We start from the raw sequence: 23520 nt of genomic DNA, 5'->3' as shown, positions 1-23520 counted from the left end.
CTCCTGTTTGCTTGGCTTGAGCAAATGAGCTCTACCCATCTTTATTCATTGCGTGTCACTAGAACAAATGGAGGACATGAAGTGCTTTGTTCTCACCTGGGCTGGAAAGGAAAAAAAAAACCACCAAAAGTAGCATTTAATAGACAGAAGTCTTGGATTCTGGAGTAGAAGTCATGTATGACTGCCTCTCAGATGACACTCCAATTCAGGAAAAGTGCTGAAAGGACAACTGTTGGCAAGTTGCCTTTTTGGGTTATTGAACAGTAAGTCGAAAAGCAGAAGAGATGAGGATGTCTGGGATCCCAGCTGACCATGAGAAATCAAATTGCAGTCTTTAAAAGAAAACTGATTACCAGACATATTAAGCTTTAATCTTATTTGCAGCTAGTAGCCCCAAAGAGAATGCTTTGTTGGAGACCTTCCAAGAACAGCTATTGCAGACAGCTTGTAAAACAAAGAGAATGCGATGGAAATAATGCAAATGTAGTTCAACATTTGCTATAATAAAGTTAGTTTATGACACCCTTTGTAACAACCTCAACAATAAATGCCAGTTTCATTATTGGCAAGTAGTTCTGGTGGGACAAACACTTCCCCAAAGCTTATGTGAGGACAGTATTTACGTATTTCTTCTTACAAAGGGGAATGTGTCTGGCATGGAGATACACTTTTTTATTTTAAAAGGTTTTCTTTTTAAAACACCGTGTAAATACTCACTGAGTGCAAAATTACCTCCATTAAGGTACTGCTTGTTTGCATTTAGTTTGAATGGGTTGCTGCTTCAGATCCTTATGTAGCAAACTGCCAAACCCTGACACAGTGACCTGCATTAGCTGGGGAACTTTTTAATCCCCCTTCTGTGAGGATTCTTTGGCAAGGCTTCTCCTGGCTGTTGTCCTCAGGACATTAAGCCATGCTGCTGACATGATTTACGGTTACATATATCCTGTCAGTGGGATCTGGCTCCTGGTGCCTCTGTTTACTTTGCAGGTAGGCTGAACTTCAGTTCCTCTGCCCTGAGCCTGTGTTGGCATTTGTCTTGGTCCATTCACCTCTCTGCAGCTGTAGGTGAGCCCCACATGTAGGATAAAGATCTATGTAGGCAAGTGCACCCATTAGTGCCTGCTACAGTACAAATTACACAGTGGGATCCCCTCAGCTGTGCGCTAGCTGTTCCCTCTCTCCCCCCCATATTTTGTGGGGTTCTGGGCCCATCAGAGGAGTGGTGCAGTAACAACTGCAAGAATTTTTGCCCCCCTCTAAGCATTCTGCAGTATGTGTGTTAGAATAATTTGAGAGTCTCATGAAATCAGGGTAGCATTGACTATAATTACAAATAATCACAAGGATTTAAAAAATCTGTTTATTTGCTTTCATGTCTTGGAGAGGTCCATATTTTAAAAAATCCCTCTAGTAATAATTTTACAAAGTTGATGTAGCAGTGCTTCACAATCCATAAGCCTGAATCCCAATATACTTCTCTTAGTACAAATGCCATAAGTCCCTAAAATATAGACTACATTTGTGAATGTATACTTACTGCAAAATTACATCTTTTATCATTATGGTTTAGTGAATTCACATCACTTCTAAAGTGACTTTGGCTGTATCTAGATGTTTCACACTGACTTCTTTTCATGAAATTGATACCATTTTTGCTAAGTGAATTTCCTGGACTCAGCTGCAATGCAATAGAATCAATAATCAAGGTGTCATAAAGACATTGCACCACAGTGATTTTGGAGGCATCCTATGTTATCTTTGATCATAAAGGTACAGGTGTTAAGCTGCTTGCATATAGTAAGTTGCTTACTTACAATAGATCATCCTTGCTAAAACTTTTTAGCGTAAATTGAAAAGACACATTTTTGGCATAGGAAAGCCTGATACTTCTTTATACTCACTGCCTGTGTAGAAACATAAGCACATATTCAATCCCCAGCCTATACATGCTAAGCAAAGGCAAATATACAGGGAGGCTGCCTGTTGTAGTACTCAGACCTTGATGAATGTATCAGCTGAGCAGTACAGCAAAGCTCAAAACTCTAAGCCCACAAGGAATCACATTCAGTTTATAGGAGGTGAACATATGCTTAAGTCCTGTGCCAGGCCAAGAATGCCTCCTTGTCTTACTGTTTATGTATTGCCTTGGTATTTTTACATGTATGTTTACTCTGTCACCTGACTACAATTTTAAGCATTTTTCAGAAAGTTTTTTCTTCCCAACTATTTCAGTCAACATTAGTCAAAGCCACTTTTAGTCTAATCCTCAGCTTACCCTGGCTAGATGTCTCCTCCTCAGGAATCCATCATTTGCTTTTGATTATCCCTAGCGAGGGGAGCACAGGCAGCTGGAGTCCAAGTTGCACTTGGTTGTGGCTGCACTCTGCTGCTGCCTGCCCTCTGCTGCTTGAAGAGGCTGGACATGGAGTATCTTATTTAATGCCTTCAAAAGTAGGCAAGTATGCTGCCGCCAAAATATGTGTACATCAAAATATATGGAGAAACAGGATTCTCTATGCTCGCTACCTAGCAAACTAAGTACTCATCCTCAGCAACTCTGTGGTCACAGATTTGTAAGTCACCAGTTTTGTCTAAAGAAAAAGTATCCCAAATGAATAGTTAGGTTGAAAGCTAAGTGCCTTTAAAAAAGGCTAAGTTACTTTAAAAGGTAAGAGCAAGTAGCATCTGCATGTGTGGCAAAGAGGGGAAAAAGAAATCGATCTTGCAGTTAGACAAAATGAAATTACAAGTGGGCTAGTGGCAGCTGCAAGTGTGTGGTAGGTAATGGACTAGAACCAGTGTCTCAACAGAAAGATTTTTAAAAGAGGGACAGAGAACTGCTTGAGAGAGTCCAGCACAGAGGCACAAAGATGATAAAGGGAGTGGAACAGTCCCCTTATGAGGAAAGGCTGAGGGAGCTGGGTCTCTTCAGCTTGGAGGAGACTGAGGGGAAACCTCATTGATGTTTACAAATATGTAAAGGGCGAGTGTCAGGAGGATGGTCAGGCTCTTCTCAGTGGTGTTCAGTGATAGGACAAGGGCTGACAGGTGCAACCTGGGTCACAGGAGGTTCTGCATAAACATAAGGAAAAGCTTCTTCACTGTGAGGGTGACAGCACTGAACAGGGTGCCCTGTGGGGTTGTGGAGTCTCCTCTGGAGACATTCTGAACTCACCTGGACATGTTCCTGTGTGACTGTGACCTACACCAGGTGATCCTGTCCTGGCAGGGGGGCTGGACTTGGTGATCTTTCGAGGCCCCTTCCAACCCTTAACATTCTGTGATTCTGTGAAGCACCAGCAAAATTCCCCCCAAAATTGTGGGGCATCAGTATGCAAGTCTTCCACACTCACCTAACTTTGTCTTACAGGGTTTATTTCCAATTATTTTTTCCCCTTGTTTGAATTCAATTTAGAATCTAGGGTTTCTGCCAAGGAACTTCTTAAACATGTTTATAATAAGCATGGCATGGTTTTTGGGTTCTGTAAACAAATACCTCTTTAAACTTACACATCTTTTCAGAGACTAAAGATTCACTTGTCAAGGAAACCCAGTGTTTTCTGCACAGAAACTTTGCTAGTTAGACTTTTTTTTAAAGAGGGCATGCAAACTTTGATCTATAAATTTAAAAAAGCTGAATTTAGGAGCAGGGAAAGATAAAACACTTCCCAGAATCCAAGTGTCAAAATGTATCTTGGGGTGGGTTTGAAGCCATTTTCTAGCTGTATTAAGTAAACATTGTTATAGGGCACAGGTCTCACATTTTGATGCCACAGTGGGCCCTATACCCATCACTTGGAGGCTCAGTGGGGGCTTGTTGCAGCCACACGACCCAAGGCAACATTTCCTCCAAACGTGACTCTTCCAGCTGCTGCTGGTGTGCCACTTGGGTACCTACACCTACAGCAAAGGCATCCCTGGCCCCGCAATGAGCCCGGCATTGCTTTTTCAGGTGGCCCCCACCAAAAGGCATCGGAAAAACAGTCTGATAGGTCAGGCAGCTCTTGAACGTCCTTACAGACCAGACCTATTTTTAAGGCATCCATAACCGTGCATGCCGCAGGTGCAGCACAGAATCATTGAATCACAAGATCACTTTGGTTGGAAATTACTTTTAAGATCATCAAGTCCAGCCGTTCACCCAGCACTGCCAAGTTCACCACTAAACCCTGCCCCAAAGCACCACATAAACACGTTTTTCAAGACACCTCCAGGGTCGGTGACTCCACCACTTCCCCGGGCAGCCTGTTGCAGGGAGGAGGCAGGGACGGCACAGGGGAACCAACACCGCACCTGCTGCCTTACCACACACCCTGCGCACCAGGCAGAGCCTCAGTCCCTGCCGGCGGCCACGTATTCAAAGCCCGGAGGGACGTACGGGACGCAGAGGCGCAAAGTTCCCCACCCTGCATCCAGAAGAGCCCTCCCCACACCTGGGGACCAGGGGGTACCGAGGGCACCAGCCCCGCTGTACCGGAGAAGGTGGAAGGACAGCACCAGGTACACCGGCACCACCGAACCGGCACCACCGAACCAACCCACTTCGGCGCACCGCTCCCCCGCCCACCGCCCTTGGGCAGCACCACCACCGCCCCCCTCCCCCTCCCCACATCCGGGGTAGCGGAGGGGCGGGGAGCGCGGGCTCCGCCCCGGGGTGTGGGGGACGTGTTCGCGCGCCGATCGGCTCCCCGCCCCTTTCCCTGCGCCCGCCCCCCCCAGCGCCGCCACCGCCCCCGCGCCGGTGATGGAGACGCGGCGCTGAGGAGGGTTGGGGCGGCAGCGGTCAGAGCAGGGGTGCCGGTGCCACCGGTGCGGTGCGCGGAGGACGGGGCATGCGGAGCGGGCGCTACCGGGGAGCTGCAGCTGCGGGCTCCGAGGCGCTGAGGGAGAGGGTGGCGGCGGCGGCTCCTGCACGGGGCTCTGTGTGACCGCCCGACCGCCCCGCTGCACCCGGAGCGCGGCTCCCGGCAGCCGCAGGAAGAGGGGGGCCGAGGAGGTGGTGTCGGCGCGGCGCTTCTTCCCCTGCCGCGGAGCCAGGCAGCTAGCGGAGGCGCCGGTTCCCCGGTGGCTGTAGCGGCAGCGGCCGCCGGCGGCAGCCCGGCTGCGCAACGGCAACGGCGGCCGCGCCTCAAGTTGGTGCGAGGCAGCGGCCGCCGCGACGAGCGGGCAGTGTGCTGCTTGTCCCCGTCCCCGCCGCCGCCCGGAGGATTTATCCTGCGGGACTCTACTCCCCGGGAGCCCGGTGACAGGCGCAGCAGCGGCGGGGCCGGCGGCTCCCGTTGCTTCCCCCCGAGGGCCGTCCTCCTTCCCTCCACCGGCCGCCCTGCAGCGACAGAGAGGGCCGAGGTGAGTGCGGGCTCCGGGCAGCTCGGGTTCCGCTTCCTCCCCTCTCTCTCTCTCGCCCCGCGCTAAGTTCAGGCAGCGCCGCGGGCTTCTTCCCCCTGCGGCCGCCGGCAGGGGAGCCGCCGCCTTGGCTGATCGCCGCTTCCTCCCTGCCGTGCGGACGGAGGACCGGGGCAGCCCCGGCTGCGGTGCCTTGTGGTGGGGCAGCCGCCGAGACGGAGCGGAGCTGGGGGGAGGAACACGACACACGGGCGCTCAAAGCCTGCATGCTGCCTTCCAGCGGCTCCTCGCCTTGCTCCTTGGCGGGGAAGGGGGCGGGCGGGGGGAAGGGGCTTGGTTTCTGGGGGCTGCTCCGTCCTGTTGCTCCTTCCAGGGGTCGGGAGCTGCCGCTCCGTGTCGGCAGCCTCCGGGAGGGCGTGCAGGGGGGTGCCGGGGCAGCATGCCCGCCTCAGCCCCCGCCCCGCTGTCACATCGGGTTCGATCAGTTAATGGTTATTACATAACATGCGACTAATATTTTAGACTTTGTTATCTGCTGGGAGCCGGATCAGCCTTATTTTATTTCCTTTTAATTCATTAAGCTGTCGGGGGATTGGGGAGACGAAGTAGTTGCCTAAAGCAACTTAGTTTTTAAGTGACTTCACCCGTCTTAGCAAAGGGTTACTGCCTCCTTCCACTCCAAGAAAGCAGAATTGTGTGTCGCTCGTCCGACCCGTGTTCCCTCCCTACCCCCCCTCTCTCCCCCTTCCCCTTCACCCCCCCCCCCCCTTTTATTATTAAGTACGGGAAAGTTTCTTTAGCTTCTGCTTGGTTTTAGCAGTCTCTGGAACCTGCCCCTTTGTAAACTTCCAGGGTGAGGTACTGAAATAGAAACTGATTTTAGTGCGGCAGCTGCTGAAAGAACTAAGTTTTATGGCGATGAACAGGAGCGACCCATCCCCTCCTGTTTATATAAATGATGGTGGCATAACGTGAACTGTAAATGAGCGTAGCCAACAGCTGTGCAAACCAAAACTATGCAACTAACCATGTATTTTAATAAACTGCTCCTCTCTGCCTTTGCTTCTTTGCAAAGGCAGTGAAAATCATGCTACTCTGAGCACTTGGAAGACCACAGAGCTCGTTTTTCTTGTAAATACAAAGGATTGCTTATATTGAAGAAAGCATTTCACTTTCTAGTGCCAGCTTCATCGTTTTTTGTCATTTGGAGATGACAAACCATTTTGTCCTTCTGTGATGCTGGTCTCTTGTAAGTGCTATTGCTAGCACATTGAATTTGCTGCATTTTATCAGGCTTACCTTATCAGTAAAACATGAATGAGAAATGTTCCTAAAATGACTGTCGATAGGGAGATTGTGGCAGCGTGGTCATCTTCAGAAAAATGATAGAAATGGTACCTGGCAAGGACACCGTATACAAGACACCCTTCAGATCAAGGTGATAATGGCAACACTGTTACTGAATGCGGTCTGGCTTTTCAGAGTTGAAAGCTACGTGAATGAGGATACCTTATTCACCATACGCCCTTTTTTCAGTAGGAACGGGGTTATTGAAAGACACTAATGAAAGTCATGGAAGTGTTTTAAAAATACCCTGTGGCAGTCATTGCATATCCTAGTGGTGAGGTGGTACTGTTTCGCTTTTATAGAAAAATTCCACACTCACACACTCCCCACTCCGCCCATCATCTGAAACTGGATTTGTTTAAACAAGATCAAATGAGGAATAACCTGTGCAGAGAAATAATGGTGGAAATTTAGGGTGAATTGCAATGCCAAATTACTGCTTTAGTGAAATAGTGCTCTGCTGTCCTTTCCTTGTTGAAAATGTGTTGGTAAAAAATGTATTTGTTGTACACTTTTAAAGTATTTTTTTTCCTTATATCATAGAAAAAGTGTGTGGCTTGTCTTTGGGATAAGAACAAAAAGTAGCTTCAGGGACACTCATCTAAAAATAGGGTACTTACAAATACTTAATTAGAATGCAATGTACATTATGTTTAGCACAAGAGAGTCTTGACAGATTTTATATTTTTAGTGATCTATTTTTTTAGTGCACATAATTCTCAGACTATCCACCTAGAACAAAAGTTTGATTCAGAGAAGCAAGATGATATGGTCTTTGTCTCTGGCATCCTCCCCAGTCTGTTTCTTTGAGTGTTGTCCATGTAGAAGTGCAGGAGCCATCTCTAGATGCAAGTTGACCTGTACTAGGGGCCTTCAGTATTTACAAGGAGAAGGTCTGGCCTACTAATTGAAATAGAAAAAAAATTTAAGGAGACGTAAGACGCATTAAAACACCTTTAGCAGTTGGAGTGGTAGAGACTAATGCTGTTTCATACTTATAGACCAATAACTTTATCAAGTAATTTTTAATCTTGGAAGTTTGTAGTGCTGTCCTTTAGGCCAAGCTACAGTGTATGTTTTGCTTTCTAGGTTTACTCTTCAGCAGCTTGAATTTTATAGGTTGTTGGGAAGGTGGTGGTTTTGGGGTGTGTGTGTGTGTGTCCTCACAGGGCCAACGTGCTGATTTTAGCACTGAAATTTTGGCAGGGGAGTTCTTCCTGGAATTCGTGGTGAAAAGCTGATAGCAGATATTGAATATTTCTATTATAGTACAGGCCTTACACCAGTACTTAATAAAAGACATGAATCCTTGAAAGTGATCTTCCTCACCCCAGTCCAGTTTTCTGTCCTTCTTTGCCTATTGGCAGATTTTTTACTTACGAAGATGCACAAGAAATTGCTCTGAGTGTTTAATTCTACATACATCTGAACTGTATACTTCCTGCTTTAACTGAGCACTATCTTAATTTTTGAGGTATAAATTATTAACCTCCTGTTTATGTTGTTTAGCCTACTTGTAAATATGTATTTTTCATGTCTTGCTTTGTGGTTTTTTAATATAAGCAGCTTTATTTGCTGATTCTCTTTATACAAGTTCCTTCAGACACCTAATTTAATACAGCAGCTTTTTTCAGGTAACGATTAACAATGAAGCATGAGTTTTATATGAAGGTAACTTGCCACTGATGCTTTTGAATCCTGAGACTTAATTTTCAGTAGCGATGTTCTCATGTTGAACAGAGATCTTCCTTGACTTCCACCGGGATGCTTGTAATCCTCTTGTTTAGACTAGATTTACTTAATTTAGAAGGTTGCTGACCATACTAATAATTCTGTCTTTGACTTTCAGTGACACTTCTTCTGCATTTATTAGCACTGAATTTTGTCTGCCACCGTGTTACCTGTACATCATGGTTGATTAGCTCCCAGCTGGTTCCATTTTTGGCTTTCTGTACTTGACTAACCTACACAACTGTTAACTTTTCTACTTTATTTTCTAGATCATTAATTAGTGTCTTTAAGTGTTGCTCGCTTTATGAATCATTGTAGCATTCTGCAGTTAACCTTTTGCCATGTTGAAGTTTGACTATGTATTCATAGTCCAAGCTTCCTATTTCTCAGAACATTTGAAGTGAAGTATAAAGTCTGCAAAATATATCTGCAATGTTGTAATCATGGCTTTTACTCAACTTTTAGCAAAAAGTCTATTCTTGACAGTAGTATTCTAAATTTGACATCTCTAAATAAATTGTTTTAACCATATATTTGTCATAAAAGCATTTTGACACCGTCTCCCACTAACTCTGGCAAAGCATTTTTTCCCTTTTACAGTATTTCTAGGGAGCTTGGTCCATTATGTGAAATCAGCCCAGTACAAAAATCAATGGAATTGATATACTTTTAGCTAATGTATTAAAGAGCTGGCTAACTGCTCTATTATTCATTTTCTGATTGCTTAAATATGGTTTTACACTATGAAATATGAAGATCCTTAAGGGGCATTTACTTTTGGCTAAATTAGAAGCTTGTGACTTTGAGTACTGCATAAATATCTCGTGCATGTACTGCTATAGTAACTCCCAAATCATTGAGGCATTCTTACCATTGGGTTCACATAAAGGTCTGGTTATAATCCACTAAAGAGAATTAACTTGAATTCTAAAGCCCCAGACTGTGCAGGTGCTTTGTAGTTTCTTGTTGGAAATACGAGTTTTATTTCCTGTGCCTTTGTTTGAAGGGCCAATGGAACAGAGCAGTCAAGTTAGGGAGCTATGTTTAGCGGGCATCTTCATAAGCATATGGGCTTGGGGATCTGGTCAGTTAAGAAAAGGTTCCCTTGGCAAGGTGCTCTTCCTAGATTGTCTCTTGATATTAGTTACTTCTGTGGTCCAGGGCTTTATTTTCAATCATTTAAAAGAAAAAACAAAACAGGGTTGGGTTTGTTTTTCCCCTTCTCTTCTGTCTTTATGTGGTAGGTAACTGTGGTATAGAACTTTTATTTTTTACAATAATTTTAATACACAATTTTAATACTTTTTACCAAGGTATTTGGTTTTGGTATTGGAGTGGTCAGCTTCATTTCTATGGAATGAAAAAGGTGTCAAGTTATCCCCAACAGTCAGAGCTTTGTAATGGTGTCTTTTCAGTGGTAGTGTTCAGTGACCATTGCAACACCCATTGATAGGTTCAGCTCATGTGTTTTTCCTTTATTAACGATTTTTTCCAGCATTTGAGAGAGATATATAGGCAGGGCTATAGAGCAGTTCTGTGTTGTGGGCTGCCACGCTGCATAACCTGATAGTCTTTAAGACATTTGTTTGTTCTCCTGTGAGAAGTTACTGCTAGCAAAGAGCAGTATAAATCAGCAGCAGCTCAGTGCTGTGGAAGTTCAGACTGTGGGACCAGCTGATGTGCAGCTGCTGTGAAAATCATTCCTTGTTAAGGAGGGGAGTGGTTTTGTTCTTCTTGTCCTTGTGCCATGCTGGCATCAACTTCCAGAAACTTTGTGCTGTTAGAAAATTTACTCTAACAGATAGGCCAGTTCAGTGTTCTGTGGTCTAGCTGGAAGAGCATTAGCATCCTTTGGAGGCAGAACATGTGAACTGCTCTTTTGTTTCTTAAGACATGTCTTGCTTTTTAAAACTTTGTACTGTAAATCGTGAGCCAGTGTCATGTTGTAAATATTTCACAAAGTCTACTTTATTTTCACTAGTGCTAATACTGGTTAAGCTGTGCAACTGTTAGAATTCTCTAGGAAATTTTTGGTGGGATTGCTTACAGTAGATAAGCTTCTAGTAATTTATTTTTTTTTTACAAATAGTATTTCTTTGTAATCGGATGTGGTACTGTTTCCATGTTGAGTTCCAGAATTTCGTCATGTAAGAGAACACCTGATGTGTAAATGAAGTCGTATGACAAAATTTGTCATTCCAGTTAGGTGGAACAACTGAATCAGGATGATATTCAACATCTGTGTTGCCTGTGAAAACTTGTTACAGGCAAGTGAAACTGTACATCATGTTCTTTGACTTTTTTGTTTTACAGTTCATCAGAATAGACTCCAGAGCTTCAGCTGGTACTTCCACTTCCCATCAGCCACAGGAATTATTATAATATCTCACATGTGCATAAATATCTCACATTAAGTAGTTCTACAGGAGAAAAGAATATACTAGCCTCATTTTATAGGCACAACATAATGAAGGCCAGCAGAGCACAAAGAACTTGAATCCTAATCTGTTTATTTGTATAGAGCCCCAAGTCATCCTTATCATTTTTACATGTGGTTTCAGTCTGCAGTGTGCTAGCAATGCTTTAGTGCAAATTGTAAATGATTACAAGAATTACTCTGATAATTAAAAGTGCAAGGGAGAAGAAAAGCAAATTCTGGTTTGGTTTTCTTTGGTTTAATTTGTTTTTTGGGGGGGGTTGTGTGTGTGTATATTTTTCAGTGTGTAGAGAGATTTGTGCTCATTAAATATCTGAATTAAGAGGCTGACTGATAAGCAGAGTGAAAAATAGATCAAATTACCATGAACCTCTATAAAGAGACAGAGCTGCTTACTACTGGCCTTAAACAAATGTCTCCACATCAGTGTTCTAAAATGAGTTTAACTAGAGCAGCAAGGACCTAAGACCAAGCATAAAGCTCTCACTACAGCCAAAAGCGAGTGATGTAATTTCATGTGGCTGGTTCTTGTCTTTGCTAGGTGATGCTTCTTTAAAAAACAAGCAAAAAAAAAAAAAAGCCTACCACCAACAAAGCACAAGAGACTTCTGAATCTTCACATGGTCCAAGTGCAAATTAGTTGGAGGTGAAAAAATAGGACTGGTGAGAATTGTGCTCTCACTCTGTGACAGTCATTAGTTTGATTATCATTATGAATAATTTACCATTAAGAACAACCTAGGCTCTTATTTGCATATGCTGTTAATGATGTTTCTGCATTAAATACATTGAAGGGAGAACGTTCACTGATGTGGCATTTTTAAAGTATCTTTAAGGATTTATTTAAGTTAAAATGAAACTAATGGATTTATTTAGTTTCCATTTAATTGTGTATTCAGGGTAATTGGGATTGATACACTTTTCAAACACAGAAGCTGAATCCTAATTGCAGATGCAAAACTCAGCTTTGACTATTGTCTCTATTAAGTACTTCTGTAAGAAATTACTTCAATTTCTCCTCATTGGAATGCTATTTTAAATGTCCAGTTTGAGTTAGTAGCTGTCATTAAGAAATTAAGGACACATTTCCACAGAACATTTTTTAAAGACTACTTGATTGTTTTAAACTCTATCTGTAGCATCATGTGAATGAAGTTAATGTCTGCTATCTTTATTTTTGAAAAATGGCTTAAGGCAGCCTACCAGAGGAATCCTGTTCAAAAGAGATACTTGGAATAACAGGTATACTTAAAATAGCAAAAAACCTCTACCCTGGCAAGCAGTGTGGGACTTTTTTCACCCCTTTTCTGGTATACTCTTGCAATTTTTTCTCCAGGGTTCACTGCTCAGATGTTTAAGAAATATAGGAACTTAAGTTAGTAATAGTTGTTTTCAGTTTTCAAATGGTAGAGGTAGTGCTGACATGTGCACATCCTATTACAAATATTAAGCTTCCCAAATTGCAGCAGAGGTTCTGCCATTTAAATATGTTTATTTGAAATATATTTCAAGGGAAGTGAAACTAACACCTTAAGGCCTTCTGCATGCAAAGAGAGGTTATAAAATTTAAATACTTTTTCCGGATGACACTTCTAAGTATTTGATTTTGTGGTTTATTTTGCTGAACTGATGGCCTCAGAAACAGCATGAAAAACACAGGAATTTTATTTCAGTAACTTTAGGAAGTAGGAAAGCACCTTCAGGAGCCTCAGTGTGAATGAAAAATTACGCAGTCTTTGTAACTTCTCACAAACTTGGAAAGGCTTTTAGGTTCTTATCACAGCTTATATTTTCCTCCAGTACTGTTTGTCTGAAAAAAGGGTTACAGATAGGAGCAAAAAGTCCAGTAAGTTACACTTGCTTTTGCTTTCATCTTAATATCTGGCCTCTTAAAAGAACAAACTGATAATGCTATTAAAGTGTGGTCTAATATAGCTGTGGGAAAACAGTTCGAAGCTGCTCACTGGTTCTTCAACTTGTGCTGAAGTTACTTAGGCACTGAAGTGAATAGGGGGAATAATGTGTCAGAAGGGATGCACAGGAATTCTTTATTCTTTATAAAAGCTCAAGTTCCCTGCTAAAGCAGAACAGAATAGGATGGCTCCTGATATGTAAAATGGCATATTCATTTGTTTGTTTGTTTTGCAGCTTTAAATTGGTTTTAGCATATGGCACCACAGGTTTATGTACATGGGATTAAAATATTCTTTAAGTATGTAGATCAACATCAGCCTTAAGGATTGCTCCAACTGTGCAGAGTTCTAGAAGTATATGGTCAATAATGTTGCCTTCAAAATAACTCTAATGTGCTGAGACCTTAAGAAGTATTGATATTATAGCTTTAGAAAAACTAGTAGTCATAGGTTTTACATCTTCTAAAATCTGTATTTGATGTTTGGCAATTAATTGGATTTCTAGGAGCTGCATCAATATTGTATCAAGTCTAAAATAATTTGAATGAAGTAGAAATATGACTTGTACAAAATGTTAAAGAATGAGGCAAAATTTATACTATGACTGTCAAATAACAGACTCCTACAGAAAATATTGAACAATCCATCAATGCTTGTAAAAGTGCATTTGGGAGAAACGCCTAAATGTAATACTGCAGAATCAGTAACTATGACAAAAGCATATGAAAAATCTTGCTGTATATTCAAAAGGCATATGGGACAGTTGTTAGAAGTCAAAGGCTATGGGTGTTTTTTGTTTTTTGTTTTTTGTTTTTTTTATTATAAATTCAAGTCCTAATTTGTAATATTACTCACATTATACTGCTATGATATAATCTCACTGAATGGAAAAGGGTGTTCAAGCATGAACCATTCTAGTGAGTAACCAGAACTGGTTAATCATAACTTGAAAGCACCGTTCACCCTGTGTAGACCCAGCACAAAACTTAATTCTCTGTCAAAATACGCTTGTCAGGCAGTATATATGGTTTCACTTGTGACTCTAATTCATAAAAGCTTTGTATCTGCAGTAGTTTATTTTCAAAAATGCAAGATAACAAATACCCAACAGAAACCAAGTAACCTTGTGTATTGAATTTGTTAAATCTTTAAAAAACCCTCTAAAAAAGCAAAAATCAAGCCTTTTGTTTCTAGAGTTTTTTTGTTTCCTGAATTCCTTGTGTTTTCTTTCTTTTAGTTCATTTTTGATTTTGCAAAGATGTCAAATCACATCTTTTATATTGTCTTGATATTGTCCAGGCAAACTAATCATTGCAAACAGTGCTTGAAATCTGCTGTGTGCAAGAAACCAATTGTCCCAATCTCAGCTGTGATCTGATTCATGAAGTACAATAATATATAATTTTGTTGCTTTGGATTACATCAAATCTTTCTTATGTAGCTTCACGCTATCATGACTACCTTTTTTTTTTTTCCCAAATAATTTTGCATTCCCAAACATGGCAAGAACTTCTTCTGAGTTGTGAAACAATACTTCATGTATTGTTATGTATATTTGAAAGGCTGGTTAGGACTCTCTTTAACCACATTTTCCGCTTTATTGGAAGCATCATAGGACATCTCTGCTTCTTCCTGGAAAACAATGCCTTTTATTTCTTATAGCACACCTCATATCATTTGCAGTGGAGCTGAACTGAGCTGAGTCACAGTCACTGGTTTGCACTAATCCACGAGTTTGGATCACTAGTGTTTTTAAACAAAGAATCTGCAACAGGATGTTTGTTTTGCTTTTTTTTTTAAATGAGCAGGCTTTCTTTATTGTCACTTCTATGCACAGGAACTGAGACTTGCAAGTCAGCTACTGATTTCCAAATCAAATGTTTGACTTTGTGATCCTCAGATAAATTTTCAGTTTCAAGTCTGTTAAGAATATTTGATACCAACTTCTGTATAATCAAACCACCTTTTGTTGCAAAGATTAATGAAATTGTTTCACCACTGATATGTCTGCAGGGATGAGCTGTGCAGTCTATTTCTGTGGAGCAGAAACAAGAACAATTTCTTGTTTTTCAAAGAGACTGCATTTACTGCTGTATCTGTTGCTTGTAACATGCTGGCCAATTGTTTATTTAAAGCAGCTCTTACCAATTGCTATGGTAGCATACCACCTTAACAGCTTTCCTTAATATGTGATTTCTCCATTGCTTCCATTTATTATATTTGAGTGTGTAATGACTGATTGGGTGTATCATCAATATTTATTCAGAATGATGTGGTAATGATTCAAGAATGGAAGTAGATTAATGTATCTGAAAAAAAAGAAAGGTAAAAATAACAGAAATTGCTAGTAATTTGGAGGTTTTTTGTTATCTAGTTTGACATGTCTTGGAGACCTAGGTGTCTCAAGGTAAAGCTCAACCTTTTTCATAAAGTCCTAACTTTTTAAAGTGTAACTCAGGTATTTCAGATAAAGACGAAAATTGCTTCATCGTCAACTTACTGAGAATATTTATTATGCTGGTACTTGGATAGTATTCAGAAATGGCATGAGGTTTTGTATTTTACTTTGCATGCCAGTTCTTGACATAATTTAATTTACTAGAGATATTTCTATGTATTTTGAGTAACAAAATGAATTCCTTTGTTTTAACCTTTGTGTTAAACCATTACACCTCGATGCTGGGGAAGATTATGGAGCAGATCATCTTGAGTGCCATCATGCAGGTTGTGGAGGTAATCAGGCCCAGTCTGCATGGGTTCATGAAAGGCAGGTCCTGCTTCACAAACCCTTCTGCCTTCTGTGACAAACTGGCTTGCTTAGTGGATGAGGGAAAGGCTGTGGATGTTGTTTGCCTAGAATTTAGTAAAGCCTTTGACAAAGATTCCCATAGCATTCTCCTGGAGAAACGGGCATCTCATGGCTTGGGTGGGTGTATGCTTCACTGGGCAAAATGGCTGGATGGCCAGGCCCAAAGAGTAAGCAGAAATGCTGTTTTCTGTTCATCTTCATAAATAAGGCTTAATAGTTACAAATAGTTTTTATGTGATTCCCTCAAGTGAGAGGAAAGTTAAAGACAAGACTTCAATGCACAAATTTTAAAGGACATCTGGAAAAACTTGAAGGCACATGCTTGGCTGCACCTCTATGGATGAAATGTCCAGTCTTCAGTAATGGGAGGGACATTTCCCTGGCTGTACCAGCACTGACTGGGGCTCTGTTCTCTTCCTACAGTTTGTCTGTTTTCTCATGGTATCTTACATATGATAACACCATGGCCTGTGTTAGTCCTTCTTGTAAAATCTAATAGTGTTTTTAGGTGGATGTTTGTCCCAGCCAAGCAACAAAAATAATTTCAGCAAGAGAGGAAGAGTTTGATGTACTGCTCTGTTCACCTTTAGCCCTCCCATCTTGTTTTATCCTCGTGCCCTCTTCTTAATTTGTAGGTTGCTTTTTAGTTATGTTCAATGTGCAGAAGTCCTCAAAATACTCAGGTGGCACAAATTTGGAGAAAATTGAGGAGGAAGACAACAGCTCTACAGTTGCCTGTTCTCTTTCAAGCCTGTCAGTTCACCTGTGAGCCTGTGTTTGGGACTGACCAGATGGCATACCTAGACCTTGGAACAAACCATAGCATGTGGTATGACTTACTGGTTTGGTAATTAAGAGACTTTGTGAAGGTGTATCATGTGGGAAATGGGTGTTTTGGGGTGGAGGAATAAAGGGGAGCTTCTGGCAGCAGCACTAAGGTACTGAGGTTATTGTGAGGGATCAGCCCACAAGTTGTGTTTTCAACGAGGGAGGGTACAGGGGTTCTAGCAGGGGCTATTTGCAGACAGACATTTTCTAAATGTCCACATCCTGTCAGCTATTTTTCAGTGTGCTGATGCCTCTACTGCAGTTGGCCCTTTTAAATTATGAAAAAGTAGACAGCTGCTTCTAGAGGGTAGTTTTTTTAGAAAAATGTGGAGATGTTAAACGACTTGGCTTGCATTAATGAGTAGTTGGTCATATTTCTTTTCCCTGACAGTTTCCACACTTGCTTATGAATTTTGAAGGCTGAATTTACTGAATGTACTTTTTTTTTTAATGGCAGTAGTTTGAAATCCACCTTACAGAGTAGTTATTTTGTTATTTTGTTGTCTTCTGTCCTCTTGAAAAACCAAAGAGCAGAACAGAAGAGCAGCCTTCGAACAAGATGAAGAAATGAATATATTGTTCATACAAGTAAAGTGTGTAAGATGATGTAATTAGGGAGAGGGATAACCTAATTTATTTCCTTCCTGAATGCTGTGAGGAAAAGGAATGAAAGAAGCTCAATTCACTGTCTTCATGCTAATATGGTCACACTAAAATGAAGCTCAGTACCCTTACTGCCTTGGGAAAACCGAGGTTTGTTTCTTAACTGTGGCAGATACGTGTACAGAAAGGTGGTATAAGAAAATTAATAAAGCATCTATCTGCTCAGGCTGTCTTAAAATTCAGTTGTTGGATACTTAGTTATGAACTAATTTGCTTGGTGAGCATCTGATCTACCATGTAATGTCACAGAAACTATTAGGAAATACTTCTTACACTGCAAATGATCCCATAATTGTTTATAATAGTACTATTTCATTTTCCTGAGTGAATGCTACTAAATAATAAGTGCTTGGGTGCTATTAAGAAGTGGAACACTAATGGCAGCGTGGACATGTTTTTAACACCATTGTCACCTATACTCCAGCTTTTACCAGAATCGTATGCTTTTTCTACATGTAACACTATAACAACTTTCTTGTCATTTAAAAAAAAAAAAAATCATTGAAAGAGTTGTTTGCTTCAAGCCTTGAAATGAGCATATCTGAAGAAAAAGCATAGATTATCTTAAGGTGTATTGTAACTGATTTTTCATTTGTTGGTAGTGGTATCTGAATTATATGTTTATCTTGATTTGCCTAGCAGAGATTGCCCTGTATTTTTCTTTGTTGAAGGCTATTTCAAAAGAAGTAGATTGCCTCAAAGAGCCGGTGTTTGAGACCCAGGAAAACTGGGACTGGTTGGCATAAACAATGTTGCCCACCATCTTTTAATTATTAGAAGTAGTTGGTTGTGGGTCAGAACTGGAGGCTTTAGGAGCATCTGAAATGTGAGCCTTGAAATGTGAAAACTTGGGTGCAAGGTCCTGTTGATGACACTAAAGCTGTGATCTCCAGCTGGACAACAGACTGCAGTGGGCAATATGAATGAAACAGTGACACTTCCCTTTTCAACTCTTAATTTGTTGCAGCTACAAACACTGGAGAGTCTTCTAGTCAATATTTGCCTAAAGCCATGCCTTGAGTCTGCAGGTGTAGGCACACATGAATTAGGGCAACAGAAAATTGGTAGGAGAGGGGAACAGAAGAGCTGCCAAGAGAGAATAAAATGTAAACGTCTTGCACTAAAAGGTAACAAAAAATATTTAAATGGGTTAATGGTATCTCAGTAATTAATTTGTCAAATAATGAAAGATATAGTTGTATAGCAAGCTAATTACCCAATGAGTTTGCAAATCCAGAACTATCGAAGTGTTGACTAGGGAGAATCTACTTACTGGCAGGTGGAAGTTTTGACTGGAGTGATTATCCTGTCTGGCCAACCTCAGGTAGGAAAAAGTCAGTTTGACCTACTTCCTTCCTGCCTCTCTTGACTCTGACAAGAGTAAGATTTACTCTTAGTTTCCTTTCTGTGATTCCTTGTGTTTTCTGAAAATGCAAAAATAACAATGGAGAAAAAAAAAAAAAGAAAAGCTTTAAATGCTAAAGACGTTTATATAATTGAGGCAAAAGAGGATAAGCTATGATTAGCAGGAAAGTATCAGTGGGATCTTTGCAAGAAAAGGGAAGTGTTTATATACCCCAGTAAAATGTAAAATAAGCATACTGTCTGCTTTCAGTTACCGCTTAGGTCACACCATTGTAGCCCTGGGGTATGTTGGAATAATTGTTGAGGAGGTAGACAAGACAGTGGATCTGTTTAGGTAAGATGTGAGGTCTCTTTATCAAAAAATTACATGGTAGTCCAAACCAGACAGACAAGATAGTTGTGTAAGAAGTTAAATTTACATGCCTTCTAAATTCTTGTTTCTTTTACATACATGTGCTGAAGATAGCACTGAACTTGTAGTTTTTTGCAGACTTTTTTTCAATATTCATTCTTGATGAGTGAGCAGATTACTGTTGTTATAGTATGGAAAATCTAATTGAATTTTTTCGTATATACATGAGTGTGGAAGGTTGATAAGGCTTTTGCTGGAAGGATCGTATTTAAGTAATCATTGTTATATTCAGAACTTAGTTTCTGTAAATGTGGAATCTTTTTGGTGCAAATCTAAGAGCAATGCTGACAAATCAATGGTTTTAGTATACTTGGTCTGTAGAACACTTCAGTGTGCAAAGCAGAGTGTTCTCAGCATTTGAAGGTGTTGAAGCACATGAGCAGCTACTTATAAATTGTTTCTTATTAATTTTATATCAAAGCTAAATTCATATCAAAGCTAAATGTTCCTGTATCATATCGGGGAAACCCAGCTAAGGTATTTTGACAAATGAATGGGATTCTATTTTGGTGGGATCCTCACAGGGAGATAATTGCAAGCACCAAGTTTTCAACTGCAGAGGAAGGTCTTAATAATGCTTCCTCAGCTGGCAATTCTTATCCAGTTCAATTACTAATGATGAAGTGGATTTGAGTGTTTAAAAAACATAGTGCATTTCCCAAAAAGTTGATACTCTTCAGGTGAGCCAATGTTAAGAGGTGGTTTAGCAAGTGTTGACTTTGTGAAACAGTTGAGTTGAACGAGTTGGAAGGCTTTGTTTTGGCCTGTCTCAAGGTGTGCAAAAGTATTGAGAGTTTCCTGCATGCTTTTCTTAATGTCAAGTGTTTTAAGACAGTATTGTATTTTCAAGGATATTTTCCCTTTTTTTAAACGAGTAAAAATAATTCAGTGTTGATTGAACAAAAGAAGGACATTTCATATTTTTCTTTTCACTTAGATGTATTTTTAAAAGGTGCCTTATTTCATTTTGGTGCTTGTGGAAGTATTCTATGGTATAGCATACCTGCTATCAAGAAAAATGTTCAGATTTTATTCTTCTGAAAGGCACAGTTCTCTCTCTGTATGCTGACAGAGAAACACTGAAAATATCGAGCCTGCTTGTTACAGTTTTATCTTTAGTAACTTTGTTTTTACTGGTTGATTAAAAATTTAAATATTCTGAATGTTTTTGTCTTTCTAGTTTTCATGTACTCTGAGGTAAGCTTCTATAAGATTACTGTTTCACCCTTTTTTAAGAATATTTGAACAAGAATTATTGCTCAATCCTGAACCAGACAGGTGTTTTGGGGAGGCAAGAGTTTATATACCTGTATGTTTTTCCAGTTTCTGAAAAAGCTAAATGGCTGAATTTATATCTTAAAAGGTAGTGGAGGTTTCTAGTAGTGAAAGTTTCTCAGACCTTGAAGCAGTCTGCTAGGTATTGGATTAATAATCATTCCCTCGTGATGGGATGATGTAATTCACAATGTGCCTGGTCCACAGCAGCTGCTACAGAGGTGTTTAAATTGAGGTGGAAAACAGATATAGAATAACTGAAAAAACAAGCAATTGGAGAAACTAGAAGAAATAATTACCATGTAGCAGGCCTGCTAAGATTTAGTGTAACAAGAAAGGCAAGTCACCAAAAATTAAGAATTAAATTGTTGGCTTCACAAGTGCATCAGCCTGCCACTGCTGCTAAAGTTAAGTCTTTTCCTGGCCATGCTTTCCCTTCCTTAGGCATGTATTGTGAAATAGGCTGAGAAATGTCTGTATATCAGTCTATTTCTGTGCTAAATTAGCTCTAACATATATTCAAATGTGATAATGTCAGAAAGGAGTTGGGGAATAGAAGCAAATGCTTAGGGACTAAGGGGATGTTGTTATGCGTTCCTGGAGCTGCAGTGCTGATTTTCAGTGTTCCTCATTTTTAGGCATGATGTGTTTGTAAATTGCTTATGTACCTTGCTTCCTGCATACTGAAGGATCCTCTAGGTCTGTATGTGTAAAAAAGAAAGGCACTGAAAACAGCTGACTGCCTCAGCAGTTGATGAAACTGGGTGTTTCTAGGAAGAAACCTTAAGGTTTGCGGCAGGATTTGGGGAACTGTGTGCTGGATTGCTGCATTGCCAAGGGCTGCATTAAGACAGCAGTGCTTTTTTAAGAAAAGCCAATTCATTGGTTTGTTGTTGCAGTTTCCTCATCCTTGTTATGACGGTGTTAGTACCTGCTACTGGTTTTACAGAAAGAGACTTATGATGGATATTACTAACTACATCCATTGTTTTGGAAACTTGATAATGTAATGTTTCCTGTGTTCCTTTGGGCTAAACAAAGATTCCTGAAATAGGGACCATTATCTCACCTGAAGCAAGAAAATATTTGCCTGCCAGTTTCTATTTAGAAGAGGAATAAATTTGTTTTTGTTTGTTTAAAGTGATCTTCCTACTCTTGCAAATGAGAAATGATAGTCATTTATCAGCTCAGCCAAATTTCAGACACTGTTGTAAGCAGCAGAGCTTTGCCTGGAGGCAGATGAAGATATCCAAAACTAGATTTTCTGTGGGAGAGTTAGTATTTGTGTATGGAGACATATGCTCAGTCAAGCAGTTTGTTGTTTTAGGGTATGTATTCTCCTGTTGACACTGACAGACAGTCTTACTGAAATGCTTTAAATCTGGCAGAAGGCAGCAAATCATTCCCTCCTCACTACCATTTATTTTTCTCACCACAAAATTTGTGTTTAAGTAGAACCTTAATATTGTCAAGGAACTAAGTCCCCAGGCCAGATATTTTTTCCTAAGGGAGGGTCTGTGTATTACACGTGTGCTTTAGGCAAGTTTTTTCTAAAGGTTTACTTTTATGTGCTGTAAACTTACGTTCCCTGAGTTAAAAGTTCTCCCAGTAAGCAATGCATTATTTTAGACTTTGATGTTACAATATATTTGTTCACCTAGTAAACATCTGTCTCCAATACTTCCATTACTTACTAAGGGACTAATGTTGTGATGTGTCATAATGGGCTTCGTAAAAGCTTGTGGACAAGAATATAATTTTCTCATTTTCCTTTTTGACTATGAAGTTCTAATTATACCTGGCAATAGAGTACTCCCCATTTGATTTGTGAGGTTTTTTTATGGTTACATTTGGTTCCAAAGTTAGTAAATATATAAACAGTCTTTTTTAGCCCTGTATACAGCCATAAATGATTTGATTATTAGAACACAACTCAGATTTTTTTTTTTTTTTTAAATGAAGCTACAGAGCTGAATAGACAGTAGTGTGTCCCTTTTGCCAGAGTGGTGGAAGAAATTATATCTCACTGTCTAAATAGTTGTAATTAGATGTGTAGAGCAGTGGTTTTACTTTCGGGTCTTTTTACCACTTAGCACTTTGTTTATTGTCTTCATACGATTGAGATCCTTTGTAAATGTTGGAAGCATTATGTAAATTTAACATTTACATTTCCAAATTAACTAGTTGATTTTTTTCAAGAACTGCCCCTTGTGAATAGCAAGTCTTAGGATCTTGCTTAGATATTTCCCTTTCCCACTGTGCTCACTTTAAAAAATATGCTATAGTGCACACTTAAGTACCCTCTATGTGGGATCTCCAAAAAAACTAAGCCATTGGATAGAAGCAGAACAATTATGTAGTTCCCTTTTTCTATGTATAGGACAGAGCTGTTGTATTTTTTTTTATCCCACAGTTGCCTGCTGCCACTTGCAAACTGGTTTCTTTGCCTTCAGAAGACTGAGGTTGTGATCTTTTAAGCAGCATTATTTGAATGTCCATCACTCTTCATCTCTCTAAAAGCATGGGAAATATTTGTAGTTATCTCACTCTCTTGTAGTACCATTAAACATTCTCAGTGGAAATGGGGAAACTGGGTATGACTGTAAGTTGGGCACATTTTTGTTTTTTCCTAAACCGTTCTTGCGCAACCTCCCCATGTAAGCTTTTCTGCTATTTGGTGTTTGAGGGGCTTTTTTGCTTCAGATTGGAAAAGAAGAGGTTACATATTACTCAACTGGGTATTTTACCTGGGAATATAGCAGACAGCTTTCTTGAAACTCAAAGTTTGAGGGCAGAAGTGATCTGTTTTAATGTAGTTATGTATTTAAGTATTTTGTATTCGTAATTTAACAAGATTTTTTTCCTCAGTAGGTTTGGCTACTTTCACTCTTTTCTCATGAGTCAGGGGAGACTAGAAAAAGCTAAACAGAAAGCCCTGTCTTTTGCAATTGAAGGGATTCTATGTATGATTGCTAGTGTTAATGTCACACACAATTCTTCCAGCAAAGAACAGTACTTTGAAAGTGGAAATTGAGCCGTATTTGTAACTACTACATGAAGAAAACCACTTTGCATTCATACCCCTATGCATGTGTATGCATGCACATATCTATAGATGTAGCTGGGGTTAATGCCAGTTGGCATACTGGAAGGAGTTGATGATTCTGAGTTGTTGCTGTTGCCTGGGTTAAGGCTGTTGCCATAATAGCATTTTTTGAGGAAGATGAGTAGTTGAGCTGTTACAGCAAGTGGTAATTATCTGCTGTCTCCTGAGATTCATGTGATTTCTGGTGCAGTGTCATCAATAAGGTCCAAAGTCAGTGCTTTGTATACAGAAAATGTGTTGGCTCTCATTACAGAGTTCTGCATCTGCTGGAGGTCTCATCTGAGATCT

General features: G+C 40.4%; 1 protein-coding gene across 3 annotated transcripts in view; it reads left to right on the top strand.

The window, feature by feature from the left end:
• The first annotated feature begins 4792 nt into the window (after nucleotides 1–4792).
• The window catches only part of GALNT1 (polypeptide N-acetylgalactosaminyltransferase 1), an 89678-nt gene continuing 70950 nt past the window's right edge, over nucleotides 4793–23520 (top strand). For all 3 annotated transcript variants that reach the window (XM_030445539.1, XM_030445538.1, XM_030445537.1), the window contains exon 1: nucleotides 4793–5349. The gene's annotated coding sequence lies outside the window, so the exon portion shown is untranslated. The remainder of the gene's footprint in view (nucleotides 5350–23520) is intronic.

Source organism: Calypte anna, chromosome 2, assembly GCF_003957555.1.
Source record: "Calypte anna isolate BGI_N300 chromosome 2, bCalAnn1_v1.p, whole genome shotgun sequence".
Taxonomy (NCBI): domain Eukaryota; kingdom Metazoa; phylum Chordata; class Aves; order Apodiformes; family Trochilidae; genus Calypte; species Calypte anna.
The sequence above is the reverse complement of the archived record's forward strand: the minus strand, read 5'-3'. Positions and strand labels throughout refer to the sequence as shown.